Source organism: Trichechus manatus, unplaced genomic scaffold (genome assembly GCF_000243295.1).
Source record: "Trichechus manatus latirostris isolate Lorelei unplaced genomic scaffold, TriManLat1.0 scaffold00108, whole genome shotgun sequence".
Lineage (NCBI taxonomy): Eukaryota > Metazoa > Chordata > Mammalia > Sirenia > Trichechidae > Trichechus > Trichechus manatus.
Window position 1 is genome coordinate 1,027,122 of NW_004444044.1, and position 7,232 is coordinate 1,034,353.

Here is a 7,232-nt window from a genome sequence, read left to right on the forward strand (position 1 = left end):
TACCCTTTTTGTCTTATGCTTTATTGTTCTCCTCTAGTAAGATCTCCAAGTGTCATAGAGGCCTTGCTTTGTATCTTTCCTGGTAACAGTCCCAGTGGCTATAGCAGCAAGTAAAGGGGGCAGTGCAAGCACCGAAGGAGACAGGCACTGTTGACCGCTGTGGAAATTATGCACTCAAGTACCCATGCAAATTTCAAATTTCAAATGGTTTGACAATCAACTAAAGCTAGAATCCACTATTTCACATTACTTTTATTCTACCATTTCAACAACAGCCAAACCAAGCTTTATTTTACAATACTTTATTATGATTTCAATTATTATTTTGCCACTGCTAGAAGACACGTTGAAAGAATGCTCTTTTAAAACTCTAAAAACAAAATACTTTTAACAACATTTAGAGCCCACCCAAAGACCTGCTCTTCTTAAGAAGATTAGATCTGGATCTCTTTTCAGTTTACTTGTGCTGATGATTACCTTCCAAGCTAAGCAGGTTAGATGAGAGACCTGTGGAATTTGTTTGAAGACAAATGGTTGCTCAGATACAAAACTGCTGGATTAAGCAGAGGCAGAGTGGACAGGAATGATAAATACAAGTGCAAGCTCTGTGAAGGCAGCAACCAGAAAAACAAGGTACTCATAGTAATGAACATCCTCATTATTCAGTAATAGTTCAGTAATAATTATTAATTATTCAGTAATAATTATCTGAGGGTTTTCTGGGTAAGATATACCATCACTCCATTTTTATTATTCATTCATTTAGTTTATTCAAATTAATATTTCCCACATATTGGTAGAGCCTACGCTAGATACTACACAAGTGCCGCCAATTGCCATCGAGTCAGTTCCTACTCATGATGACCCCATGTGTTCAGGTGGCTAACTTTTTCAGAAGTAGATTGCCAAGCCTTTCTTCCAAGGTGCCTTTGGGTGGACTCGAATCTCTAGCCTTTCAGTTAGCAGCTGAATGAGCAAATTATTTGCACCACCCAGGAACTCTAGGTAATATATGAGGCAGTATCTTGTATTGCTCAAAAGCACAGACTCGGGAGTTTAAATGCCAGACTTTACTATCTGTATGGAATTGGGCAAGTAACTTCAACTCTATGTGACTTGATTTTCTCTCCCGCAGCTTGGGGATATTGTTAATTCATGGGGTCCCCACGAGAATTAAATTAGTTAATACACGTGAAGTGGCATTCACTAAGTTTTAGCTAGTATTATCATTGTTGTTATGAAGAAAAGCAGGCTGGCACCAGCACAGGTTCTTATTTAGTCTTCAAATGAATTTGCAACTATAGACATACCTGCAACAGGACTTAACAAAGCCAAACAGTATATGGCTAACTGCAGATGGGCCTGTAGAGACTCTGAAGTTGTCCATGCAGGAAGGGAGAGCGTCCTGTGGGCCAGGGTGGTCCGAGGTGTGACTTAATCTAGGTCTTATAAAATTGGTATGACTTGGACATTTTGCTATCCTCCATATTCAGACCAATCCAGTATTGAGAGAATAGAGCAGAATCTTAAGACTGGAAAAGACCTTAGAGATCATTGGTTCCTTGCCCTTCATCTTACAGATAAGACTCTATCTCCCTCTATTCTCTCATTGTCGATGGCCAGTTAGCCAGCCTATCAGTAAATATTTTTTGATGCCTTACTATGTGCCAGCCTCTATTCTCAGTGCTGGAGATTCAGGATTAAATAAGACATACATAATCCTGGCCTTCAATGAGCTTACTTTCCAGTAGGGAAGACAGCAAATAAACAAGTAAATAATGAATAAATAAGATAATTTCATGTACTGATAAGTTAAAGATAATAAAATTAGGTACCGTGAGAGAGTGCGACTGGGGAGGGACTGCAGGTTGATGGAGGGAAGTCAGAGAAGGCCTCTCAGAGGAGGTGACGTTTCAGGTGAGATCAGAATGATAACAAGGAGACAGCCATGGGGATAAGGTAAGTAAAAATGCTCTGAGACGGGATAAAAAGGAGGCCACGTTGATTATAGTGCAGTGAACAAGGAATGAATAGAGGGAGATGAAGTCCAGAGGGAAGCAGAAGCCAGATTTGCCGGGCTCCCTGGACCTTGGTAAAGAGGTTGAAGTTTATCCTGGTTATTGTACAAAATCACAGTTCACTTAACCAGCAGCATGACAAAATCTGATTTAAGTTTTAGAAAGATCACTCTGAATGTGAAGGAGAGAACACAGCGGGCAAGAATGGAGGCTGTGGCAGGGAAAACAGTTAGCAGGCTGTAGCGGGAGCCCAGGCAAGAGATGATGGTGATTTATGCTAGGATTATAGTGAAAGAAATAGTGAGCAATGGTCAGATTTTGCAAAAATTTTGAGGGTAGAGCTGCCAGCAGTTACTGATAAATTGAATGTGAGATGTGTGGGAAAAAAATTCTGAATAATGACTCATGTTTTGAGCTAAGCAACCAGGAGGCAAGAGCCATTAACGGAGATGGCAAAGGCTTGAGGAAGAAAGGGTGTGCGGAGGGGGAGGTGGGAGAGATATAGTGGATTTAAGGAGGTAATTAATAGTTCTGTTTTGGCCATGTTAACTTTGAAATGTCTGTTACCATATTTTTACACAAATAACAAGGCACCTTCTACATTTGTTTGCCAACTGCGCCCTCCCCTCGTGAGGTATTTTCATAAGTGCACTATGCTAATTCCTTAACAGCAACATTTGCGTAAAAATACAGTAGACATCCTGGTAGGGATTCCATGTAATTCAATATATGAATCTAGAACTGAGGGGAGAAACCCTGGCTATGCATAAAAATTTGAAAACAAGTACATAGATGCTGTTTAAAGCCAGGGATTTAAATGAGAGCATCTAATTACCCAAGAAGAGAGTGTGGATAGAGAAGACATGAGTGCTGAGGACAGAATTCTTAGCACTATAAGTTTTAGAGTTCTGAGGGTGGCAGAGGAGCCAGAGAAGGCTAATAAGAAGGAGCCACTGAGAGGTAAGAAGAAAACCAGGAGCATCTGTGATGTAGAAGTCTAGAAACAAAGACTCAGAGACTTTTGAAAAGTAATGTTACACAGCAATTCCACTCACAGGTATATATCCAAGAGAACTGAAAGCAGGAATACAAATAAAGACTTGTGTACCAATGTTCATTGTAGCGCTGTTCACAGTAGCCTAACGGTGGAAACAAACTAAATGTCCATCAGCAGATGAATGGGTAAACAAAATGTAGTATATACATACAATAGAATATTATTCAACCATAAAAAGAAACGAAGTCCTGATACAAACTACAACATGGATGAAACTTGAAAACATTATGCTTTGTGAAATAAGTTAGTCAAAAAGGGACAAATTTTGCATGATCCCACTTACATGAAATTTCTAGAATAGGCAAACATATAGAGACCAAAGTTTATTAGTGGTTACCCGGGGCAGGAAGGAAGGAAGAAAAAGGGGGAGTTTTTACTTAGGAAGCAGTGAGTTTCTGTCAAGAGAAATGGAAAAATTTAGAAACAAATAGTGGTGATAGTAATACAGCATGATGAATGCAATTAATATCGCTGAATTGTACATGTAAAAAATGTTGAAATGGCATATATTTTTATCACATAAATAAAAAAAGAAATACGGGAAAAAAAGTAATTGTACTGGTTAGTGGCAGAGTTAAGACTGCTGTTAGGAACTTATAAGCACCTTGAAGACAGCAGAGACCTTAAGTTACTTCTTTTATTTTTGTTGTCGTTAGGTGCCACCAAGTCAGTTCAGACTCATAGCGACCTTATGTACAACAGAACAAAGCTGCGGAGTCCTGCACCATCTTCACAATCGTTGCTATGTTTGAGCCCATTATTGCAGCCACTGTGTCAATCTATCTAGTTGAGGGTCTTCCTCTCTTTCCATGGCCATCTACTTTACCAAATGATATTCTTCTCCAGGGCTCGGTCCCTCCTGACAACATGTCCAAAGTATATGAGACGAGGTTTGGCCATCCTACACTTAAGAGTACTTATAGAGCTAAAGATATGGTGAAAAATATGATGAGAGCTCACTATGGATTTGTTGACTGATTATACGTATATGCAGCACAATGAAAATCAAGTTTACCTCAACATAATTAATTTCTATTTTTACTTAATTGTAGTCCGACTGAGTTGCAAACAGATATTTCTATGTAATATTTCTCAGTTATCCTCATGAACAGTTTTTGGTTAGTCATATCATACTCTCTGATTTTCTTGTACAATACCTATATTAGTATATAAATATATAAGATATTTAATATCTTGACCTTAAAGTTTAAGAAATCTTGTGCAAAGAAGAGGTAGATTTGTAGTTGCATTTAAGCAAAGAGTTAATTCAAAATCTTTTTTGAGAGTTTATATTGTATTGGAAACAATTTTAAGTCCTTTTGATACACACACAAAAATTTAAGATATGAACAGTAATTTCTCCTAAGTATTTCGCAAAGTAAAAAGAAAAAGAGACCGAAAGAAAAACTCTCTAATACAAGACAGGAGCTCATGAGTGCTAAATAAAGGTACAAGTAATATGCACTTCTAGTCAACTGTAGTACTTTTACAATTTAATATATAGGAATATCCAGCTCCTTAAACTTTAGAATCACCTTTTAGCATATTTAATTCATTTCACATACAAAAAGAGAATCCTTTAGAAATCTTTCAGTATATTAAAGAAAGAATTCGTTTAAGGATTTTTAAATTATAATTGCAGCCCATCCACTGCTTTGAAGGCCAATGACCCAGTGTTTACACTTTAATCCTTTAGGACAGAAAATTTACAAAACCCAGGCAGATAGCAAACACACTTACACCTATAATCAACAAAGAGTGAACTATGTCCATTGAAAAGTATACTCTGGGCAAATGAATTACAGAAAGTCCACACAAAATATGACCTCCAGAGACCAGCCTTGCTTTTGGGAGAGGGAGAAATGCTGAGTATGATATTTGTGTATCAGTCAGAAAGATTACATGAGCATTCAACAAACGAGTCCATCATCCTATAATATAGGTGACAGGTTACAGCTCTGGAAAGCTCCAATGATAAACACAATAAAACTATCACTGTGTGAAATACAACAATAATCTAGTTTTGGGAAATACTAAAAATATATTCATTTGTTACATCCTCACGTGTTCTGCTGTGCCGATTTTTAACAACTTAGTGGAGAAACATTTGTAAATGATAGTGTGGTGCAATAAAACTAGTGATTATAATGTCGATTTTCTACAACACCTGCGAAGACCACTTTACCTCTTCCAATATGAAAAATCTTGAAAACATTGTAAGAGGTGCCATGTTGTTGTTGTGTTAGTTGCCATCAAGCCAATAGGTGCCATACTACTTGCAAATTTGAAAAATGACTCCAGAGATATTAGATCGAGTTTGTAGAAGTTCTTTTCCCCTCTAACCCTGTCAAAAACCCATAATGTACAAGAACATGCAGCTCTGATATTGCCACTTCTATTTCAGATAGAAGTGACTGAGCACAGACTGCCTGGGTTTTATTCTCCCTCTGCTACTTACTCACTTTTTGCCATTGGACAATTTACTTAACTTCTTTTGCCTCAATTTCCTCAACTATAAATCAGGGACATGAATTTCTTTTGAGGATTCAATGATTTAATACATGTAAAGTGCTTAGAAAGTGCCAGGCACGTAGCAAGTGCCCCATTAATGTTGGCTATTATTATTATATTTAATATTGTTATTGTTATAGGTAGTTAGCACACAAGTACAGGTGTATGTGGAAATTAAGGTTTAAAAACAAACAAACAAAGCAAATGCCATACAAACAAAAGTCACCCAAAGACTCCTCAATGGGAACTATGAGTCCAAGAAGTTTAGCCAACAGCATATGCTTTATGTGTGGGGGGGGGTGTGTGTGTGTGTATGTGTGTGTGTGTGTGTGTGTGATACATATATCATATTCTTGATGTATGAACAAGTAACTCTAGGAAATATTTGCAAGGCTAACCTACACACTCTTTGTAAAGGACTTTTGTATTTTCCCTGTTTATGAGTCTTACAACGATGCGGTTCAAAACAGCCGAAATTAAACTGAAATCCGATACAGGGAAAAATGAAAAAAAGACTAGAAAATTTTATTTTATTCTATATAGATTGTTGTTGTTGGCCATCAATTCAGTTCCAACTCATAGTGACCCTACGTCCAACAGAATGAAACACTGCCCAGTCCTGCACCAACCTCACAATCATTGTTATGCTTGAGCCTATTGCTGCAGCCACTGTGTCAGTCCATCTTATTGAGGGTCTTCCTCTTTTTCGCTGACCCTCTACTTTACCAAGTATAATAACTTTCTCCAGGGACTAGTCCCCCCTGATAACATGTCCAAAGTCTGTAAGACGACGTCTTGCCATTCTTGCTTCTAAGGAGCATTCTGGCTGTACTTCTTCCAAGACAAATTTGTTTATTCTTCTGGCAGCCCATGGTATATTCAATATTCTTTGCCAAAACCATAATTCAAAGGCATCAGTTCTTCTTTGGTCTTCCTTATATATACATATATATATATGTACATATATATATATGTGTGTGTGTATAGATAGATAGATAGATAATACAGCCCTGGTGGTGTAGTGGTTAAGAGCTTGGCTGCTAAGCAAAAGGTCAGTAGTTCAAATCCACCAGCCACTCCTTGGAAATGCTATCGGGCAGTTCTAGTCTTTCCTATTGAGTCGCTATGAGTCAAAATCGACTCAACAGCAATGGGGTTTCTTATACATATATACATGTTAAGTCCCTAGAATTGTTCCAGGCACGTAGAATCCTGCACATAGATGAGTGTTAAAATAGGAGTTAGAGTCGACTCTTAACTCTGCCACTAACAGGCTGTCACCTTAGAGTGAATGAGCTTCTCAGTGTCCCAGTTTTACAGCTTCAATTGCGGGAGATAATAGTTACTACATTCTTCATACGTTTCCTCTGGTATATAGCACTATTTTTCTTTTTTCAAGATTAATTAGGGCTCACTGTTAAACAATCCTAGTTTATCATTCTCAAAAACGACATCACAGGAGAGAACATTTCTCTAAAGATCCTTACCCTCTATGTTATTGCAGCTAAAAAGAATGCCTCAGAATCTCCTTACTTTAAATGAGGATTTTCAAAATCTTTGGGGCTGACACTGCCATTGCTATCACCTAGATATTTAGCAAACACTCACAAACTAAAGACAACCCAACCCCTCCCCCCAAAAAATAC